The sequence below is a fragment of the Heterocephalus glaber genome, unplaced genomic scaffold (assembly GCF_053883595.1).
Source record: "Heterocephalus glaber isolate CG9 unplaced genomic scaffold, H.glaber_assembly_v1.0 deba00001550, whole genome shotgun sequence".
Lineage (NCBI taxonomy): Eukaryota > Metazoa > Chordata > Mammalia > Rodentia > Bathyergidae > Heterocephalus > Heterocephalus glaber.
The window spans coordinates 12,109,578-12,133,947 of NW_028258343.1; the positions used below are offsets into that span (position 1 = coordinate 12,109,578).

General features: G+C 35.3%; 1 protein-coding gene across 8 annotated transcripts in view; it reads right to left on the reverse strand.

Annotated features, from left to right (window-relative positions):
* Positions 1-23,050, reverse strand: part of Eya4 (EYA transcriptional coactivator and phosphatase 4) — a 144,447-nt gene extending 121,397 nt beyond the window's left edge. For 3 of the 8 annotated variants that reach the window (XM_087190093.1, XM_087190092.1, XM_087190091.1), the window contains exons 1-2: positions 22,638-22,970; positions 10,468-10,517 (exon numbers count right to left, since the gene is read on the reverse strand). The gene's annotated coding sequence lies outside the window, so the exon portion shown is untranslated. Of the gene's footprint in view, positions 1-10,467; positions 10,518-22,637 lie in introns of all 8 variants that reach the window. The other 5 variants (XM_087190090.1, XM_087190089.1, XM_087190095.1 and 2 more) reach the window with 5 other exon arrangements.
* Positions 23,051-24,370: the final 1,320 nt, after the last annotated feature.

The following is a 24,370-nucleotide window of genomic DNA, read 5'->3' on the forward strand; positions in this document are numbered from 1 at the left end:
CTATGGAGGAAAGAAAGGAAGGGAAAGGATAGAAGGAATGAAGTATAAAAAAGAAACACTGATAGAATATTACATTTTTTTAATCTCAAGAAGCTTGTAAAAGCCATGGTGATTTTATTTAAGGTAACTCAAAATTTATCATGCCAACAAAATTTTCTTGAAAGTGAAGTGGGTTTTACCAAAGAGACGCTGAGGTAGCAGGTGTAAACTGGGACTGTTTTAGGGGCAAGCTGGGACATAATGGTACTCTACTTTCTATGGCAAACTTAGAGGCCTTCCTGAAATTTGATCTTAACAAATGACAGTTAAACCTCATTACTTAGTATTACACGGCATGTTGTAGTGAAAAAAGCATAGGTAAAGATATGAAGAACTCTTCTATCCCCCAAAAGTAAAAGGGCACTGCTCATTCATTCACCCATTCACATAACAAACATTTGTTTAATTCCTACTATGTCCCAGGAATCATGCTAGGTACCTGAACCGGTTAGAACCCTCCACCCGCCACCAACTTCAAAAACCCCAGTGATACAGACGCTTTAGTTGTTCTTCTTAGTGGAATAAAAGGAATGCAACTACCAAAACTTAGCTGTCCAGAAACCTTCAAAGAATTATCAATAAACTCAAATTTTGTGAGTATACTCAAATTTTGAGTATTTGTGCAAAAGTGTACTTAAAATAGAATCATGCAGTATAGAAATAATTCCAAAATATTATGACTCTAAAAACAATTAACTTTTATTTACAGAATCAGGCTGACCAACACTCATAAGAATCTTTACACGGTAGGTACTAAGACATATCCATGGCCTTGGGAATTGTCTACAGTGTTTCTAGTGTGAATCCTAAAATACCTCAAGTGACTAAGCATTTTGCATTCTCACATTTATTTTAATTATTTTTCTACCTCTTTTTGCCACTTTCCAATACTATCATTAAGAGCAGTCATTTAGTTTCCTGTATTTCTGTCAATGATTTCAACATGTTCCTCCACTAGAGTTTAGACTATATGTGCAGTAAGTGAAGACTCACACTGAGACAGTACTCAGCAAATTCTAGGACACCTATACTCCTTATCAGGCTTTTGTCTCTCTCTGCAGCTCTCAAATATGCCTGTGAGGGTGATGTCTGTTAGATAACTAAGTTTGTCAAGCTTATAGAGCCTTGGAAATTAATTACAACCAAAATGAAAATGAAAGCATTTTTAAACTATATGTATCTCCAACTATTCACATGTTGGATATTCTCTCAGAAATTAACATCTTTGGGAAAAGTTGAATTTAATTTTAGTTACAAGAATATAATATGGAGACAGTTATTTGGCATAGCAAGCATGTCCAAAAGACATCAAGTATCAGGTGATAGAAATTCATAAACACATGAACAAAGAATCCATTCACCCTCTGGCTTATTGAAAAGCAAATGAGAGCATTGCGTAGGTTGCTAAGACAACTGAAACGTGACGATTAAATGTCAGATAATGAGCAGAATCTCTGTACCTTTCAATATCAAATTTTTGGAATTGTTATTGAAACCTCATCTATATTACGGCAGAAACTGTAAGGGCTTTATTTTCACACAGGCTTAAGGCCTTGAGCTCTGCTGGTGAAGCAGCCCCAAGCCTTCTGATCAGGACATGGCTATACTCCTAGAGGGAATGTGTGGTGTGGCAGAGAGAGGTGTCCTGGCCAGGGGCAGCCCCATCTGGTAGCACTTGGGAGATGGAATGCCTGCCAGAGACTGTTACCAATTAGTCCAGAAAAAATTATTCGCAACTCATTTATTAAAATTTCAAGCAAATATTTTCAAAATACTGGAAGGGCAAGAAATAGCTTTTCTGGAATAGCGTTACTTCTAATTTTAAACTCTGGGTTTACTCTATTCCAGCCACACTGCCCTCCTTTCTGCGGTCTGGATGCCAGGCAGGCCATTGCTGAAGGGCCCATGCACTGGTCCTCTCGAAGGGAATATATTTCCTCTAGTCTTCTGTTTGGGTTACTTCCTCATCATCTTCAAGTTTTCTTCAAATAGCATCACATTTAAAATCACAATCTATTCCTCGGTGTTCTCAAGTCTCTTCTTTTGCCCAGTATTTATTACACTTTAACATAATCTTTGTTTTGTGCATAGGATCATCTCAAACACTCAGTGCTAGACACATAGTAGATGCCCAATACACAGTAACTTTAAGTGTTTCTGTAACTGAAGAGCAGAAAGGAAACCATTAGAGCCCTTGTTTCTTCCACCTTAAATTGGTACACCATGAAGTGGGACATATAAAAGTTTCCACTTTTCTTCTAGAACTTCTGCAATAATGATGCCCCACGTCCAGGATGACAATAAGGATTTATGCATCTCAATACCCCCGAAGCAGACCAGTCAACAAGACCTATATGCAGCGATGTTCACCACTCCCATCCACAATAATTTTAATTATCCCCATGATGCAAAATAGTCTTTTCTTAGATCCTTAGATCCCCTGGATAAAAAAAATACTAGACAAGATGTTAGGAATGTAGCTCAGAGACAAAGCATGTGCTTAGCATGCACAGGGGCTTAGGTTCCAACCCCAGCTCCAAAAAATAAAACAAAATGGCATTAAACAAATGCTACTTTGTGTGATGCATTACTCAGACCCAATTAATTCAAAGCAAGTAACTTTCTACTGTCTGTAGAAAGACTGCTTCATGAGATGTCAGAGATGCTCAGTCTGCAACAGAGGAAGCTGACCAGGAGCATCACCATTTTCTGTATCACTAATACATGTGGAGAAGTCAGGCATTTTCTCTTTGCTAGAGAATGATGAAAAGCATCAAGAAGAAGCAGCCAGTCCCATTACTGTCATGCCTATTTCATACTCTGTATATAATTAAAGACAAAAGAAAGACAAATGAAATAGATATGCAGTGTAGAAAATTTGGAAAACATGTTTTAACCATGAGAAAAATAGTGTATAATGCCTCTCCCAAATAAGCACAATTTGCTAAATTTCCCTCAGGCCTCTTAAGTAAGTCTCCTAGCTGGTTTCCCTGCTTCCAAGCACTTGTCCCATGGCTGATCTGTCATCATTAGTACAATTTTAATCATGTTATCACCTGACCAGAAACCCATTTGAGACCACTTGCTGTCTAGAGAAGGTCTGCCAAAATTTCCAAATTGGGCTCTAGGCTACTGATTACTGGTTATATTTCTCTGAGAGTATTGCAGACTTGGTTTCAAAACAAAGTCCAAACCAAGACTCTAATTTCAATGAACTTATTTTTAGAAAGGTAAATAATTGAAATCATAGGATAAAGTGCATTAATCTGATAATCTAACATCCAGATTAATCACAGGAAATGAAGAAGGTAATTGGCATTTAGATTAGCATTTGAGAGCAGAAGAGAGATTTGGGTCTACTGGGTGGTAAGTGGTCAGCTTGGGGATGAGGACAAGAAGGTCAAAGCCGAGAGAGAGAGAGAGAGAGAGAGAGAGAGAGAGAGAGAGAGAGAGCGAGGGAGGGGGAGGGAGAGAGAGAGAGAGAGAGAGCGAGGGAGGGGGAGGGAGAGAGAGAGAGAGAGAGGAAGGAGGAGGAGGAGGAGGAGGAGGAGCAATGGAGGTCCTTTTACACCAAAGCTTGGTTGCCACTCCACTTCAGGGTCTGTCTCAAGAAATTTCTGCTTTGCAGATCACAGTTCATAAATATTTGATCTATGAAATAAATCTTCATACTAGTGAATAACCACTGAGTTGTATCTCACTAGGGAAGAGGGTGCATTTTCATTTTTCTATATTTCATGAAGGGAAGGATGGAACAGGGTGTTGGATAACACAAGTGGATTACACATTCTGGGAAGGAACGCACACTTGCTGGTTATCTTCTCGGTGTCCCTCTTTAGGGAGTTCTCAACCCCCATCTGTATGTTCCCAGATGTGGCTCCTAAAAGCCACATTCTGTTTTGCTTCTCTGGTGGCATTCTCTTCCCTAGAAATCTAGAAATGAGATAAGGAAAAAGGGAAGTTCTACTATCTACTTGGGGGTTAAAGAGATAAAATGTACAACATCAAGAGCAGTGTCACATGGGAATTGTCCTCCTTTCGCGGGTCCTGGAGGAAACATCAGGCTAATCCACTGGTCCGAATCCAGAGACACGGAGACACTGGAGCAGCTGGGAGCAGAGAGATGAAGGAGAGTTGGACAGCCACCCCGGCCCTCATACCTTCTGAGACTCAGAACACCCTCCCTTCTCAAGTTCTCCAAGGGATATTATATCCTTCCTTAAAAAACAAAACGAAATAAGAAAAAAATCAAAACTCCCTTTTCCGCTTTGACAGGTTCATATTTGTAGTTGCAACCAATAACATATTTGTAGCTGTATCTAAAACAATAACGAATCTACTACGCAAGCCACCATCTGGGCCAACTCACCTAGTTTACAATATACTCTAAGTTTTCGCATAAATCAAGTGGGACTATTCATCTCTAAAACACATTTACATTTCAATTTCTGGCGAGCAGAGCATGTTAGGCGTTGTGAGCCATGACCAAAGTCGTGAACAGGGACTATACATGAAAAGATAAAAAGGGAAAGTAAAACAAACTAAGAATGAGACCTCAGAATCTGAAGACAGTAAAGCAAAGGCCAACCGAACATGCAGTGAATGAAGGGGTGTGGAGAGCAAGGCCTTAGTGCAGTTTATCTCTCTTCTCTCATGAGCTTCAGGACTGGTCTTGTTCAATGCAAGCCCTAAGAGTCAACTACTCCATTAGGAACAATGTGTCAGAACCCATTGCATTATTTTACTCTAATCTGCTCAGTCATTTAAGCTTTCAAGATTCACTCTAAATGGAGAAAGATACCAAGAAGTCAACAAATATACAGACAGTATATTTGCTATAATTAGTATAGTATAATTTATCCTGGAAAGGATAAATTACCAGGAGTTTCCAATAAGACATAAAAAAGGACTGACAGGGGACATATTATATATATAACACATTTAAGTACAATTTAAGTTTAGATCGCTTCTCGGCTTTTTGGCTAAGATCAAGTGAAGTTTAGAGATATTTAAATTTTAAATTATTACTGATATCGTGGATTTAGTAGAGACATCAATTATCAGAAGAAATATGCTCAGGACACTACCATGACCAAAACAGTCAAGTTAACGCTACCTGCTGAGTGCCATTAACAGCAAAAAACAACACATCATCCACACTCACAACTCCAGCTGAATCCACACCTGTAGCATTCTATCAATGGGAATTCAGAAAACCTCCAGTGAATGGAGAAAAATGATGAAGAGAATGGAGAGAAGTCCAAACGAGGCCCAACTGTGCAACAAGACAAAACACTGTGGACTGGAAGAAAGGGATTAAGCTATAACATAACTCAGGTTAACTAAATCACAGGAGAATTGAACCATACTCTTAGAATATCTGTCACCTATCACTTTCAGAAGATGCATACCTTATGACTTGAAAGAGGTTGTTTTAAATAACTAGAAGGAGTTGATTATTATTGTGCACATGACTAGCAATTTTCTGGGTTCATTAGTCAAAAATATCATATGCTAATAATATAACTGAGTCCAAGAAATGTTGCATAACTGCATGGACTACATGGCTAGCTTGTGTTATTGAGAGAATTTAAGCTTATTGGAACTACATTCCCAAATGTTCTAGTTTGAGGAAATGTAACCCGGCAGAAATGATCTTTGAAGACAGAATATTGGACTAGATGCACCTCGGCTTTGGCACAGTAATAAAGTATCCATGTTTTCAGGAAGGGCCCCTCAGCTTTCCCTGCAGTGAAAACAATATAGCATTTAATTTTTAGACAGGCAGTTATATGCAGATAAACATTTCAGTCTTCTGGAAGCAGTGCAAAACTTATTATCCTAACAAATAAATATGTATAATTTAATGACTTAACTGTAACATTGTTAAATCATAACTATTTAAGATGATGAATTCACTGCATTTTTAAAGCTCTTGCAGCTAAGCCCTGAATCAATAAACTTCCTGAGCCTCACTAAAACCCTAGCTATCAAGCCAAAATGAATTCCAGTGCTTCTTTAAAGCTGGACAGTCATTTTGCCTTTGTCTGGATAATTGCAACATTAGGAAAGACTTAGGCAAGTAGACTCGGGCTGGGCCCTTTGCTGATTTCAGGCAATCATTAAGTTCTCAGAAAATTCAATGTCTTTAGCTAATGAAGGAGGAAGATCGACCCTCACCATTACCCATGGAATCTCTTTTTTACTCACTAAAAGGAAATATTATCATTCTAGTTCCCATGTGCCATAAGTACTTTTTCTATTTCAATAGTCTCTCTTCAATCTTATTACTGTGCTCTGCAGGCAGTACTGTAGGCAGGCCGAGATGAAGCCACTAAAGGAAAAGAGTTGCTATAACTGCTCTAAGTTCCATCACAGCCGAATTTTACCAAAATTTTTATTTCCATTCACTCCTTCATTAAAAGAACTAGTGTAAAATAAAAATGCCTGAATTGAGTTGTAATTCCTTTCTCTGATGTATTCTTGGTGACAGTTCACTAAAGAGAAACCCCAAAAGAGAAAAGGCAAAGAAAAACTGAATAAAAGATCACAACAACAAAAAATCACTTCAGTATACCAGGCTACTTTAATCTAGAAGAACTCTAAAACATTTATAAAGGATCCAATGAAAGAATGAGGCAAATTATTTCCTCTCCCCTCAGAAATAAAAAAAACTGAAATTACAAGTATTTTTTCAAATGTGAGATTCGGAGAAACATCTGGTAAAAAATTCAGTTGCTCAGGAGCTATCTATTATATTTAATAAGAACCATGTACTTTTAAAGTGACTCAAACAAGGCCCAAATCTATGCTGATAAATTTACCATCAATACAGAAAAAAAATCAACTTAAAAATAAAGTCTCTGCTTACTTTTTAAGATGGTTTATCTAGTGGCAGACTTACTTTGAGGATAAGTAAAACATGAGATAAATATAAACTTTAATATTTTTAAAGAACATATTTTATGATTAACATTTTTAAGAATACAGGCCAAGAATAGTGTACTCCAGGCATGGTTAGCAACACAGAAGAAAAACAAAAAAAAGGAAAATATTTAATGAGTATAAAATTTTATAAGAAATGTATTATATTCCATTCCATGTGACATCAAATTTAATAGTTTCAGGAAGCAGAGCAAATACTGTCCCTGATGTCTACCTTTCAGTACATATACGAAATGCTGTTTCTATGAAGACAGATTTGCCTCACTCATACTGCATGGGTTCGTAAATTCTCTTTTCCCCAATCAACTAGTTACATCTGCAGTCCCAGCATTTCTTTCCAAAAGGAATTAGGGCCAAGCAAGACAAATAATTTGCTGATACACATATGTCACTCCAAGAATTCTCCTGACAAAGCCTCCACACCCAATTAATTACTTCCCTACTGTAAAAACATTTTCCAATCTGTATTTATTCGAATCATTGAAAATCCAAAACCAACACAGAATAAAAAGCTGGCTAAATAAATGAATGACATTAACTCTAGGTTCCAAGTGAGGCAGCATTTTGTAAGACAGGAGGTTTTCAGCTTGGACTTTATGCTGATACAGTATATTTCATTTTGAGCTCAAGTCCGTACTGAAGGTTTGTTTAGAACAGAATCATGAAGCACCAGGCTTTAAACTCTACAATCCAACTGAGTCTGTCTATCTGTCTCTCTCAAACAAACATACACACACATGCATTTGCAAGTGGATTAAGGAAAAGGGAGAAAATGAGAAAATATAAATGTAATGGTTCTTAATGGTTAAAAAATAATGAACCCCTTTTTGCATACTAAATCACTGCTTAGGGTTATAGAAGCAGAACCTCTGTGAAAGCACATAATAAATGTTATTTTAAGCATTTTTTGATTCCTTAACTATTCAGTAATTATCATATCCTTTTATACAAAGTGCTCTTCAGCCTACTTTTATTCTTTTCTTCGTGAGTGTCAGTTTAGGGTCTCCCAGCTTTAGTGTCAGTAACTAAATTTCAAAATCCCAGAACGGTCATATTGCATGGTACTGACCCTGGCTACAGTGTGGAGTTTGGTCACCAAAGCAAAAATCAGGAAAAAACCGGCCACCGCGAAGATGTCTGGGCACCGTGAAAGCCTAAGTGACCCCAGGTTCTCTTGAAGGCTTTTACATCTAGAGTTTTGATAAGGATTGTTTATTTAGTGTATTTGTTTTTGATTGCAAAAAAGCGTTAGCATTCTTAGAAAGTCATTTGCCTAATTTTACCCATTTATATTACATAGAAAGTAACTTTTTTTTTTTTTTGGTACCGGGGATCCAACTCGGTCCTTGAGCTTGCGCAGCAGGGGGCGAAGAAAGTAACTTTTAAGAAGTAGCTAATCCATGGAAAATATCTGCTAATTTCTAGGAACTGCAGCCACTTTTCAATTTACAGGGATAATATTATTAAAGAATAGAATACATTTTTAAACAATCTTGAGAAATAACCAGTACTTATCTTAAAAGTAAAATTTATTTCACTCCTCGGTTTTTTGTTTTTGTTTCTGGTGCAGTGGTGGGATGGAGCCCGGGGCCTCGTGCATGCTGCCAAGCGATCCATCCCCTCAGCTCTGAAACGCTACTTTGAATGTCACACAGGCTGAGATTTTCCTATATAAAAAAGAATGATCTAATTTCAAACTCCACTGAGCTATGAAAACTTTTGAATTTTTCTCTAACTTACTGAAGCAGCCTGTGAATACCAAGTCAGTTTGGTAGCTTTCTACCAAATTGGCTTAAAATTTATTATCAAAAAATCCTGAGCAACCTCAAGCACAAAAACTGATATGAAATATTAATAACACAGATGATTACTGCTCTGTTTTTCCTTCTGACTCTGTCTTCAAGATACACTGAGTATTCGCTAGGGTTGTTCTCTAATTTGTAATGAAGTTTTGCTTTTTTTCACAGAAGAATGTTTTTAAAAAATATTTTTGTTAGTGTTTACTTGTATTAAATTGAAATAAAGTTTTTCAAAAAAAATGGCACACTGACATTTACAAAATGATTGCATTACTTCTATAGCCCTTTCAGAGCATGCAGAATGATTTGGAAGGAAGCACCTGCAAGGCATAGTGCTCCAGCTCTTCTTTCTCTCTACACGTCCTACCTTTCTGTGCTTTGCAGGAAAATAATTAACAGTTCATCCATTTTCTAATGCTCCCATAAGCTGAAAATTATTTCATTCTATTTGATAGCTAATTAGAAATCCTAAAGATAAGGGCCAGGGATATAGCTCAGAGGAACCGCGCCTGCCTCACAACCCCAAGGGCAAGGTCCTGAGTTCGATCTCCAGTACCAAAAAACCAAAAAAGAAAGAAAGACTAAAGAGCAAATAATCTTATATTATATATTACATGCCATTAAAGATCCAAAGGAACAGATTATACATGTACAATCATTTTGATATCTAGAAGAATCAGTGATAAGCATATCATACTGGTACATAATACATACTTGATCTATAAAAGAAAAATATAGTGACCATTAACATTTTATCAAGATTTGTATTGTTTTTCTGAACCAAGAAAATTATTAACCATGTCATATGCTACAGTGAGTAGCACAAGACCCTAGTACCCACCTCACAATGAATACAAATTTCTCAGTGTAATAGGGTAAGTCACATCATTAACATCCTATCAAAGACATATGCTTATTATTCTCACGGTATTTGCAACAGTTTTGTTTCTCCATTTAATATTCTTTTGGGGGAGTACCGAGTATCAAACTCGGATCGTCGCACTTGCCAGACAGGCGCCAGGACCACTGAGCTAAATCCCCGGCCCTTCTCCATTTAATATTGAGGCCTAAGTTTTGAAATGAATGTAATGAAAATGCACAGGCCTAAAAATCTGTTTGGGATCTGGTCCAACCACAAACAACAAAATGGTGCTACGTTCTTCCATTGAGCTGCGTGACAATTTTAATTCATCATTTTTACCAGCTTCTAAAAAGCAAAAAGACCATGCCAAGTTAATGTTGAGTTTAACAATCTGACAGCATTCTCAAACTCTAGAAGTATTTCTTGTGAAAGATATTTTGGGGAGGCTGTTTTATTTTTTTTGTAAATACAGATTTGTCAGTTATTCCATAACAGGCACAATTTCAGATCTAAATGGATTATAAGAACAGAGTAGAATGAAAAAGTAAGGTTAACTTAAAACAACATCTAAGGGAATATTTTCAAGTATTTCTAGAGATATTTCTATAATCATTTTAAAAAACTAACTTCAATCAATCTTCTTTATTGATGATATGATTAATGATACTTTAGTCATTGTAATACCTAATTTCCATACACAAAAATTCTTTAAGACATTCGATGTTTCAAGTCACAGTTGAGCCTGTGGTATAGTCTAATATTCTATTAATTCTCAAAATTGCAGTTTTTCTCAGTGAAGTCTTGATCTTTATTTTACTGTACCTGGAATTCTGAGGTTCTGAAACATCGGATTCTGTGCACGTTTTCTTTACCTGTAAGAAAACAGTACCAGTTATTCTCACATGAAATTCAACTTCCTCACTCAAGGTCACAGACTTGTTAAAGTGGAGACAGTTCTGGTCACCAAGATCTCTATAAAATATTCCTCACATTTTACAGCAACAGCATGCAGTACTAAATTGCATATTTCATTATTATCCCATGAACAGCTGCCAAATGCACTCCCCTGCTCTCCGTTAGTATGTAAAATGTTCAGCTAAAATAGCTGGGGACCAGCCGGACAAAAAACAAAGAAACTGAAGAACTAAGTTTCCCTGTTAGGAACTAGCAAGCATACTATTCACAATAATAATCAGGTTCTGAGACAGAGCATAGTGTTAGCTAACACATTCCTGTATTAATTTTCATTATTTCAGCCAAAGGACTATATGTCTTATATGTTCAGCATACTGATTAAGTTTCGATATTATTCTTAGACTTCTCAAACATATTTGCAGTATATTTCAAGAATGTATTTCAATGTTGAGGTTTTTAACCCACAAAGGATAAAGAATGAAAAAAAATGTTGCTGCTAGGGTATGTTATCTATTTCTGCACAGACATATGGGGTACATCCTCTAAAATGAGGTAACGCACATACTCTTCACATCTTCCACATGTTAACTTCAGGCAGAGACATTTACATCTGATTATTACGGTCTTAAAGCTATATGCATACAGAGGTAATCTTAAAACTCCTTTAGTTAACATGGGAAGTGTAAAATATACATTTACAAGTCCATTGCCTTATGTTCTAAGTGTTCATACTGACATGGCCTATCTATGCATCCTACAGAATCCTAGAAGTTTTAGCTTCTAATATATGCCTTGGAAGTGAAAAAAAAAAAGTGTATTGGATGTGTACCATAGCCACACTTGTTTGGTGTGAATTATAAAATGAATAATAACGCTAAACAATAGGTTTTGAATTTTAAAGATACAGTATTACATTTCCAGTTTAGAAAGTAATTCTTTCCCTGGCTTAGAAGAATGGTTAAAAATCAAACACAAAACCCTCTATACTCGTAAAAATCTATGTATTTTGCTGTTCTTTCCAAGCCTAGACATGGTGTAATCTGGAAAATCAACTGTTTGCTTGATTAACTTTGTTCTCTTTTTTTGCTCCCTGTGCATACATTTACACTACATGAAAATAAAAACTGAGTAGCAAAGACATTGCCATTCTGTTCTATTCAGTCACTTCCATGCCCTTAAGATGGAACTGCATTGGAAGATGGAGGGGTGAAGAAATGTTTTCAAAAGTAATTACTGAAGAAAGAAGAGAAAGAGGAGAAGGAAGAGGAGGAGGAGGAGAAAGAGAAAGAAGAGGAAGAGGAGGAGGAGGAGAAAGCCATCTTGCGTGTAGCTCTTACCTGTAGTCCGAGCACCCTGGGAAGCTAAGACAGGAAGATCACAAGTTCAAGCCTAGCGTGAGCAATTTAGGAACCCTGTCTCAAAATTAAAATGGCTGTGGTTACAGTTCTGTATGAAAGTCCTGGGTTCAAGCCCTAGCACTGAGAAAGAAAGAAAAAAGGAGGAGGAGTAAGATAATAATGAAGAGAAAGTAAAATGAGGGGAAAAAAAGGAAATGTCATCACAAAGCTTAATAGAAAATCCATAAAAGTCTTGTCCATTAAAAATCTGTCCAAGAAAAATAAGAATCAAATGGGAAGTACATCAGGAGACAGAATACTTTTTTCCCATGGCTTACCACCAGAAACTATAGAAACTGCCTAATGAGTACACAGAAATCACCATAAAATGAATGCCGTTTTCCTGAAGACCATGATGGGACTTTGGGAATAAGAAGACATACTCTCAATCAAGACTCAAAACCAGATAAGCTTCCCATAATTGAAACACAAAGTATTTTTAAAATATCCATGACTTTCCAAAGCTATTCTCCAAATAGCTTATGAGAAAGTTCTGATTATATTTAAATAGCTTCAAAGAAATGATTGTAATACAGAGAATAAATCTATTGCTTTACTTACTGTTTAATACAGAAGTTCAGGCTTATACATTTTATGAAAACTAGGGTTTGAATTTAAATTATGGGCACGAATTCTGCCTCATTTCTTGGCCTGCTTGTTTCCACTTTATTTAAAATAGTTCCAAAGCAAATTGGTATTTCACTGAAGACAAAGGTTCTACATACTCTAGGGGAAATACTTTTCTTTGCATAGCATATATAGCCCAGGATTTCCCATTTAATAATGGGAGAAAGTACTGTACATCCTTTTAGATATTATTAGAGCTATGCATTTATCCAAAAAGGATGTCAGTAGAGGTTTCACTTACTTTCTCATGGCTAAGTGAGGAAAGGATAATATTTAGAACCCTGTGACTGACATAGGGAGGTCAATATAAAGTACGGTGGACTTTCAAAGGCCGAACTACCCTGGGCATAGGAAGAAGGCAAATGAAACAGGAAGTGGCTTCAGATCTGAGTCTTAAAGGATACAGGACTCAAAGACCCAGTCTGGAGGAAACAGGCACTGTGTCACAGGGTTTGACAGAAGAATTACATGTGAAGCCCTTATATTGAGTAAAGAATTGGAAACTAACCTTTAGGCAATGTTGATTGCTGAACAGTTTTATAGAGATGCTTTGAGTAGAGACGGCTTAGAAGATAGTGGGAAAAAAAGGAGAAAAGAGAAGCCTGAAAGACAGGTAAGAGCCTTATGCAATAAGGAACACAGAGATGGTATTGACCTTAAGCATGCATCATTACATCCTCAGCCCTGATAGGATGCTCCTCACATACTAGTTCGCTAAGAAAAATCACTCAACCTATTGCTAAGAGGTGGAGAAGATCTGAACTAAAACAGGAGCCAAGGAGTGTGGTGGTGCAACCCAGAATCCCAGCACTCCGTGTGGTGGAGGCAGCAGGGTCACAAGTTTGAAACCAGCCTGTGGACAAAAACTACCTGAAAAGGAAAAGACGTGTCAATGCACTCAAGTTGGCTATAGTAAAATGAATTTTAGCCGACTTAATGTCTTGTCCTAGGAATTATAAAACCACTTGTAAAAGGAAAGCATGCTGAAGATTTTAAGTATTCAATGAACAAACAAATATCAAAATACTAATTTGTGGACCTAAGAAATGAATACTAATTAAATTCTGAGTATTTTTATATGCTTGACACAATGCTTAGGTAGACACTATTTTCCCATATAATATTTCCATATAATACTGAGAACAAAAATAAATTGATCTCTATGTAAGTTAAGTAGAAAACTTCAAAGTCAGATAGATAAGGGCATTTTAACAGGATGAGAATTTAAAATTCATACACATATAAACTAAAGTGAATAACAAAACATTCTTAGATCTCTTGCAAATGGGAAGGGATCCAGGAGACCCAGGGTGAGGGGAGAAGGGGAGGGAATGGGGAAGTAAGTAGAATAAAGATTCACCACGCAAGGAACCTAATAGCCTTAGTGAATATAAACACTATATGCTATAAATATGAGCTAAGATTAATAATATCAACAAGAATGAAAATGGGTAAAGGGGATTTAGAGGAAGAGGGAGGGAGCTGAGAGAGAAGGGGAAGAGGATTATGTGTACACGTACCCACTACACAAGATGATTGTAAACTGCACACACTGCAAACATGTACTAATAAAAAAAGAGAAATTTCTAAAAACTGAATTTCTATTATATCATAATACAGCATTGTCATTTATTCAACAATTTTTTTCTACTATCTATATAATGAAGATAGATATGACCAATGTGTACTTTACTTTCTCTTATTGCTGAGACAAAATACTCAACACCCCAAGTTAAACGGGGGGAAGAGTTTATTTAGCTCAGTTTGTAGAGGTTTCAGTCCATAATCAGTTGGCTCCAAGGCATAGGTGGCATGGCAGAGGGGCAACAGTTCATGGCGGTGGAAGACAGCAGAAGCAACAAGAGAAACAGTTCATGGTGGCCAGAAAGTAACAAAAGCAACAAGGGACTTTACCAGTGTCTTTCTGCTCTTTTCATCTTATTCAGACTACCAGAATTAGGGCAGTGCCAAACCAATCACTCACATGTAGTGGTTTAGTAATCACAGCCCTCAATCCCAGCATCACACACTCTAGATTCATCCACCTCTGGAAAAGCATGAGGCTTTGGGGAACATCTAACCACAAGCTTCAAAACTGAGCTTCAAAGATGTTATAAAACACCCATGTCCACTGCTGGCACCAGCACGGCTAGAATCAGACTGAGGACTACACATCAAGGCTTTCTTTCATTCCTAGGCTAGATTTGCCAGTTGCTTTTTAGGCTGTCCTTTCTTTCTTCTTGAGGTATGGTTGAAAGACAAAAAAAAGTGTACATATTTAAGGTATACAGCCTGATGAGTTTGGAGCAGTAGACACCTATGAAACCTCCACCATAGTCTATGCTGTGAACACATCCATCACCTCTAAAAGTCTTCCCACCTCTGTGTGTGTGTGTGTGTGTGTGTGTGTGTGTGTGTGTGTGGACATGATACATACACATAAGATCTATTCTCTTGGTAAAACTTTAATTGTGCAATACATTACTAGTATTATTTCTGGGTACTATGCTGCACAGTGGATCTATCTCTAAGAATTGCTCATCTTACACAACTAGAACCTGGGGCCCTGTTGAAACTAAGACTTGAAGTGAAAGTTTTATGGAATAGTTTTGAAAGAAGAACCTTCATTTTATAAAATACATCAACCATTAAATACATCTGTTGAACTGACTCCTGAAGTACCCAGTTTTCAAACAAGTACTAGTAACATTTAATCTTCAGGTCGGCAAAATGAAAGGAATTTTGAAAAACTTATCCAGATACCTCGGGTGTCTACCACCAACCACAGTACAAACAGCTGCAAAAGGAAGGTCTAATTGGAAAAACAAGTTCTGAGTTTTGTTTTGTTTTGTTTTGCTTTGTTTTTTCCTGTCCAAAATAGCACAATGTGCTCATTTCGCTAGGCATTACTGAATGCCTGGGAAATGCTAGACACCCTCCAGGGCCGGAGACGAAGCCGGCCCAAGCAACTGAGCAGAGCAGAGCCTCATCACATGTGGTTATGTAGAAGCTGAAACATGGCCAGTCTGGACTGAGATGCACTGTAAGTATCAAAGGCATGCTGGATGTCAAAGTCTTAATGAGAACAAAAGTAAAATTCATCGCTATTTCTTATACTGAGAACCAAAATATTTTCAACACACAGGGCTAAAGGAAATAATTTCCCGTTTCTTTTTACTTTTACCATATGGCTACTAGAAAATTTACCATACACTCATAGTTGGCATTCTTCTACTGAACAGTCATGACTCTGACCAACAAAAACCTGCCTGCACGGATCATGAATTCTAGGGGAAGAGTCTTACAGCAAATGTGTGAACTGGTGAACAAAAAATGTCAGTAGGGTCAGATGCTGAGAAGAAAATAAAGCAGGAAAATGGAGTACAGAAGACTGGTCAATGACATTACATTAGAGACAATTATTCTTAAAAATCATTTTTCATATTTCACAATACATTCATCATTGAAGTATTTTTAGCTGTAGTCAGATGAAAAACACAGAGAACAATTTTTAAATAAAGTATAGATAAATGTAGGGCTTGGAGTGGAGAATAATGAATGATTTTAATGTCAGGAAAATATATAGAGAAAATATAAATTCTAGAATATTTAGCATTATGACAATTAGATTGAAGTAGCAAAATCAATTTTAATTTTTTACACATTTTATAACCACTTGGCACTTTGGGGAGCTCATGATCTTTTAAGGAAAAATAGAATTAACTCATAAAAAAGTTCACAACGAACTTTCTTTTATTTCACCTACTATCGTCTAAAACAAGCTGGAATCTATTATCCTAATTATTTTGTACTTAATCTTGTTTATAATTCCTGAAACATTAGCAATAATAAAAAAATGTAAAAATGGAATAATAGAAAAAGATGTTTTCAAAAGACTTCTTTAGAAACTTTGTTTTGTTTAGAAATAAACTTGAATGATTAAGTTTAGGACATAAAATACAAACTGATAATAAAAGAGCAATCTGCAACTAAGTGTCCAAGATGAAAACTTCAGAAGCAAGTTGCTGCTGTAATGAATAATTTACTACACATATGTTTATGCATGGTAGGTAAGGCAATATTTCTTCACTGAACTGTGTAGGAAATATAAAGTAAATTAGATTTGAATGCATTATTGCTTAAGGAAAACATCCCCAAAATACAAATTGTTTTGTAAGATATTACATACCTTAATAAGATTATTGCATGACAAACCCTTTGGAAACTCAGAAAGTGGTACAACTATTTATTTTTTTCAGCTTTATATTTGAAGTGTGAAGACTCAATGTGAATAAGACTGAATAAATGATAATTACAAAAGTATTGCAGTATCATAAATTTTCATGACTCACTTAAACTGAATCACTGAATCATTGTCTAGTGTTAGGTACAAGATGGCACCAACTTTAGTTACTTTCAGGTTCTTGTTAGTGAAAGTGAGACTTCTGAAATATAATGGTCATGTCACATTTTTATATTTTCTAGTACCTTCTATTAAGTGAAATAATGGAACTTAACATTATTTTCTTATAATTATCCCAGGTCTATTCTAGGTATTTAAATTATGCTTGCATTTACTACATATCAGTTGAATGATATTTTATATATTAAATTTAAAAAAAAATTTATAACCAATTGATACATAGTTTGATAGGCCAGATCATCTTGGCCTCTAATTAGCAGCATTCAGAAAATATTAATTAGAATTCCCCCATCCTGTTTCAGCATGTATGCACAACATAAGAAAATGTAAAAGCAGGTGTATGAATTAATTTAAAAATGAGGTCCCGTGCTCACTTCAGCAGCACATATACTACAAAGGAGGTCCCGAAAACAATAGTCCAGATAACAGTGCATAAATTTATAACATTTACAATGTATTCATCAAAATTATTACAATATTTAGTTACTTAAAGCAATGAAAGATCAGTCAGGCTCATTTCCTAAACATAATATTTACAAGTTAATGCTACTTTAGAATTCAAGTAAGATGCACATTGTAATGTGATAACTTACGGTCCTTTGGGGATCCATGTAAATATAATTTATGTGGAGAAGATCATCATGGAGTTTCAGAAATGCCAACCCACACAGATACAAACTCAGAGATACACAGTCTCTACTGGTAGGAACTAAAATCTCTCAGTATTTCTCAATAGGAGTTATTTGACATTTTTTGTAAATGCTATAATTCATTTCTTTGACTTTAAAAACTCAAAACATTTTTAAAAAACCTTTAGAACACAAAAGTTGTCACAATGAATTTTTAAAAATGTGTTTATGTTCTACTATGTCCATCCAAACTTGACAGGTTTTTCAAAGAAAATAAAATGCCTTTTTGTCAAATGATAGTCAAAACAAAGTCTTAGAAATAGAACTTGTGATAATCTCATTATTAGCTTATATAAAAGTATTTTTATTAACTGTCTCCTTTTAAAAAATCTTACAGCTCAAAAATGTATATATCTCTGAAATCCTTTTTATGGAGCTGAGAAAGTTTCCTCTCTTTTCTGGGTAAATTCTTTTTCATTTTCTTTATCATTTCTTACCTAGGCTTCTCCCTAGCCTCCCTAGGTATCATTTCCTTACCACCAAGTGCCAGTCTTCAAACTACCACCTATTAAAGAATTCTAGCCCACAACCCAAGGTCTTCATGTCTTCCATTTAAAGTAAAACTGCTGTCACTGTTCTTTACCTGCTGTATAACAAAGATACAACTGAGTATTCTGTTTGAAATTGGCAACAGTAGACAAAATAAACATAAAGATTAAGAATGGTAGTGTTAGAAGGTTAATAAATAAAAATGCACCACCAATAACCCAAAGTGGAAATTGTTTTATCCCTGGTGTATTGGGCTGTCAAGGGCAAGATCTTACTTGATTTCTGGCCCTCAGTACGGGGCCTCCCGGGATGCTGATTTGGGGGAGGGAGGTTAGACAAAAATCACACACTGGGGAGAAATTATGTTTTAAATGGAAAAAATCCTATAGTCTATAACTCTTCATCAATGACAACTGTCACAATAGCTTTCAAATTATTTGAGAGTTCATGGCAAGGTTGAATATGTTTAAAAAGCAACTTAGTTACAATAACATGGGAAAACAAAGCATAATTATTTATGCGTGGTACATAAGCTTTAAACCAAATGCCAAACCACATTAATCTTTAAAGTTCTAAAACACATTTTCTCCCTAGCTATGCCATAGTCCTTGGTCACCTGTCACACACACCACATATACTGTATGAATTATTCAGGAATATTTCTAATTCTTTCTATGGTTACATTTTTTTCATTATCTCCCACCAGGCCAAAGCTAATTTCTTTTTTAAAATGCCACAAAAGGAACCATTCGATGCCTTATAAAGTGCTTTCACAGCACCAGTGAAAACATCTAAGTTTGGTAATGAGACAAGATTACCCAGCCTTAACTATATGCATAAATATAATAGATAAGAATTTTAAGAGGATTTTTCACAAATGTGCATTATGAACACCTAAAAACATATTCCCCATTTATCTTGATTTCCTTTATATAAAACTTTTTATTTACAAGCAGGGTTTTGTTTGCTTGTTTGGGTAGTCCTGTATGTTACAAAAAAAGGTTGGAAAATTCTTTAAACAAGCAACAAAAACCAAAACAAAATACTCCATTATAAACTGAAAACCATTGCTTAATGAGCGTAATGTTAATTTAGTCAAATGCACGGCAATTAAACTAAAACTGTTAACTATACTGTGAATCTTCACACTGAACCAGGAGGCAATAATTCCAAGTTTTATGTATCAAAATTTCTAGTTTTAGATTTCTTTCCATGCAAGTGAAGATTTATGAATTCTCAGGAATAATGCTTTAAAAACAATCTTAAGAATTTACCCATATCCTTTAAATAGAGAACCCTTGGTAATGTTTCAGGCAGTATTTTGTGCATCTTTTTCTTAATACCCTGTTTTAAAGACACTGGAATGTTTTGGCCACAAGGTTAAGAAAAACTTCCTCATTTATCATGACCTGCCAAGCACAACAGGACCCCAGACAACACAGTCCCCTCTCTCTTAACAAATTCTGCTCATCTTAGTCACAAAACTTCAAAAGAATCTGGCCACAGGCAGATTAGATATCATATGTTTTAAGCATGAATATTAATCATTGTGTAACATGTTATAGTGTACCTAACATCATTTGCCTGTTAGGTATAACTGCTAAGTAATTTTTAAAATTTAAACAATAGTCGACTGTATGGTTTGGTTTATCAGTATAAAACTGCTGGATTCACATGTAAAAGTTTCTGTTAAAATCTTTCTGGTTTGTGTGTGTGTGCATGTGTGTGTGAATATTAAATGAGATTTCTAAAGAGCATAAAATTTTCGGTGCTAATAAAGTCATCATAACTCTTAAAGAAAATAGAAACATTTCAACCTAGAAACAAATTGATAAAATGCAAACAAAATTTTAAAGGTAATTTTAAATTAAACAGCACATATCTATATATATTTTTAGATAAATTTATATGAAATGTAACTTTCTGGCAAAAAACCTTGGTAAGTATATAATATATAGAGAAGCTATATTTTTAATTTTTATGAATTATATTCTTGATCTACTAAGATCAGTTTTTAAAGAATACTTCTGACATGCTGGCATCCAATTATTTGTAAAATTAAACTATATAATAAAAATATGTATTTGTAGGATATGACATTTTAATCTGTATTCACAATACTACAGCAACATTTCTGAGTTTAAAAGTCTACTGTCAAGTCATGTTATATTGAATCTATCTTGTTTAATCATTGTTATAAAAAGCCTATAAATCACTTTTCCATGGGTCTTAATAACAAAATGAAATTCTTCATTGTGAGAGTTCATAAAACACAAACTATAGCATAATTTAACACAAGAAAAAAATGCAAATTATGTGTTTTTTGTTTGAGCAGATTTTCTATCAAATTAAAGTAACACTTAAAATTACATGCGAGCTAAGGGTTTAAGGAAAAAGAGTTCCATGTGACACATATTTCACATATATAATGTGGCCAGAAGAAATAGCCTCATTAACTGTGATTTCAAGTCAAAACTGAGTAGCTTATTGGAAAAAATTTTAAATGCAAAAATCGACTGCTTAGATGGAAATGGAATGTAGTCAGTTAACTTCACAATTTCTCTGGTCCTAAATATTTGTCTATCCTAAAGAATGAAGTGCAGTTTGCACTGTAAATGTAAAACGGTTCCACAGGGTAGAAAATGCAAGGGTTAAAAGAGGAAAGGAATTATAGATCAGGTCTATCTGGAGTGAAGGTCTCATTCTAAGCAAACCTAATAAATAATTGAGATAGACTTACGATTTTTTCCTCTTTGACCTCAATTAAAATGGCTTTCTGAAAGCTAGATTTAAGGACAATTTATCCTGATTTCCTCAATGCACACTTCTGAAGTCATCTGGCTTTTGTATTTCTTCAACAGCTGCATTACCTTTAAAATTGGCCTGGGCTGTTTCCCTAAAGTAATATGTGTGGTTGCCCTAGGACACACACACAACCACCTCCCTTTCTGCAGAGTGGCTCTGAGCTCAAGAAGTCAGACTGTACAATTTTGAAAATTTCAACAGAGGTCATATATAAAGAACTTGGAGGAAGGAGAAAAATCAAAGTACAGATAAAAAGATTGGTCTTTCTCCCACTCCCTCCACTCAAAAAGTTATTACACAATGTACTATATGATTTTGGTATTTGCTTTTCTTATTCATTTGTGATAAGTAATATTTTATTAGTTTAGTAAACTTTCAGTTAGAAAACAAAAAGAAAAATAAGGTAATCCAAAATTAAATTCTATGCAGTAAGAAGAATGTACTTGTAGCATGCTGCATTTTGATCTATTTTGCATAAATTGTAGCAAAGCTTTTCAGCAATCATTTAATTGCACAGTATTTCAAAAAACAGTAACTGCAACTAAGAAAAGAAGCAGGAAACTGGATAGTGCTAACCGATGCTCAGTAGACCCTAGAAACCAAACAGGAAAACTTACTGGCCGAGATAATTTATCCTCCCTTTCTTCTTCAGGTTCCCTAAACACTCTAACTCTGGCAGTAAATCAGTTTTCATAGATACTTAGAGGATATTTTCTTCTTCTGTGTAGTGGGGTTTTTTAACTCACAAGAAGGATAAAATTTTACAAATACAGCAAACTGTCCCTCAGTTATCTAGAGTGAAACAAATCTTTCATACTCTCATTACTGCGACAATTCACCCACATCTCAGACCTTTCATCAACCAAACAGCCTTTCCTTTTGTTGCTCAAAAACCCAAATACATATTTAAAAGATTTAAACCAAAGCATTCCAAGGCTTCCATGTTAAGGTTTATGTTCTAGTATTCTTTCAAAGTATATGTTCTAGTAGTCATTCAAATGAAGATTAAACCAATGAAAATATTACTTCTGGAAGAGTTAAAATTAAACTTGGTCTTACTATTCCAGAAAAAAGATGAAGTTCCATAAATGGAGGAAAAACATTCATTTTATTATGTGAAATATTTATCATTTAGTTGGCAACATTCCAAACCTGATGAAAAACTCAAACTAAGCATAACATTTCAAAGCAAGTTAGCCAAAAAAAAAAAAAAATCCTTAATTTAAATAGCTGGCATTAGTTTTTTAAAGGTTGCAGTATGCAAAAATTAGGGTAAAACTCCTGAAAGATGCCTGTTAAAGTTCTGTAGTGATATGTAATCTAGTAGTTATCAATTATCACATTACCTGCTTTTACTCTATCATTCACATGATCTAACTAGAATAGGTGAATTTTTATGGTGTAAAAAGACAAAATGTATTTAAAACTTTAAGTATGGACAGATTAAAGATGTTTCTCTAGTTGATTTCCTTGTAAAGTGTTTACGAACATATTTCTTTTATCATCTCTATATTAAAAATGTAAAAATTCCAAACTATTTTAACTAGAAAAACATTTCCTCCCAAGACAGATATATTTAAATATATGACTGTCTAAGTAGCATAATAATAATGACAATGCTTCAGTCAGAAGCTACATACAACTTACCTCAAATTCCAAACACCTGAAACGAATTCCAGTTGTCTCTGGAAGTGAGTTTTGTGTGTGTGTGTATGTGAAGCTCAACAGTCAATAAATTCCAGTCTGCAAAGTCAGTAGAAAGAAGCCTGGTTTGAGGATCACAGAAGGTTCTGAGAGGTTTATAGTCTCTAATCAACATCCAGGTAGCCTTAAAAACACCTTGCTCTGGCAGGAACCTTCCGGCTCCAGCAGCAGGGCAGTTATGATAACTAGGAGAAACCCTGGAGAGCAAACATTCTGGGCTCCCACCAATGGCCTTCCCTGCCGTTGTGTTTATAGTAGGATGAACTGCTGTCAGAGGTCACCCTCATCCACAGCGCCTGTCTTTCTGAGGGATCCAACCTATGCCCAGCATTTTTCCTGAGTGCTTTCAATGAAGTCAGATCTGACTGACTCCTAGACTCTGTCAACCTGTGTCATGTGACACATTCACAGCCCACTGGTGTAACCCCTCAAAGAATTAAATCCCTGCATTCAATTTTCAAAAAGGAAATGGTACATTAAATTTCTGTTACAGCAGAATATTTCTTTGAGAAGAAATACTTCCTGGCAAGTTAAGAGAGATAAGAATGATACTTATTTAAAGCTCCCAACCAACATTTTACATTTTTGTTTGTTTTTATGTTTTTGGAAGAAGGACTAAGCATGTAAGATTTCACTTTCATTACTGTCCACAACAAGGACAAAGTTTCTTCCTCTCTTAAGCACATGTGTATATCAACACAATAAGAATGAGTATAGGTGTTCTAATTTAATTCATTTTTTATGTATTTTCATTTGCAAGAAAGGAAGGAATGAACGCACTTAGAAAAGTTCACAAACACATAGTTATTTTACAGAACATGTATTCTAAAATAAGGCCTTTTTATTTAACCAAAAAGAGAAGGGATATGTTAAGTGCTAATAAAATTAAGATGAAACATGAATAGCTAAATTCAAGAAATAAGGATGATGCAAGTTAAGCTTATTATCTGGTATTTATGTTCCCTTTTTAAATAACTGATGAAAACGTAATATCAAGACCCCCAACCCCAAGAGCATTTGTTATTGGTTGGTTTCTTAATAACAGCCATTCTTTCTGGAGTGCGATGGAAGAGTTGTTTTAATTTGCATCTCTCAAAGGACCAGTGATGTCAAGGATTTTTTCATATATTTATTGGCCGTTTGTACTTCTTCCTCTGAGAAGTGTGTATTCATCTTAGATGCCCATTTTTGGATTGGGTCTTTAAATTTGGAGGGATTGATTTTTTTCAGTTCTTCATTATTCCAGATATCAGTCTTTTGTCTGAGGAATATTGCATTGCTTCACTGGGGTGAGAAACTGAAAGTGTAAATCAGGACCAAAATGTATAACAGATATTGTGAAACAGGAAGAAAATTTTCAAATGGGAAGGGGCACAAGGAAAGGGGGAGAGGGAAAGAAAGGAAGGGAAAAGAAAAAAATGAGAAAAGAAAGAATGGAAACAAAGCTCTGGTAAATAAGAAGGGTAGAAGGGAGAGAAGGGGAATGGGAAAATATAAATAAAGATATGTCATGCACAGGTACAAATTCTATATGATGAATGTGATCATTATGTGTGTCTAAATTGTACCCATAAACTTAATTAATGATAAAAAGTAATATCAAGTCACATTCATCTTTCATCCCTTTAAAAATGTATCTCACAGAACTCAAATGAAGACTACATGCATTGCATGGT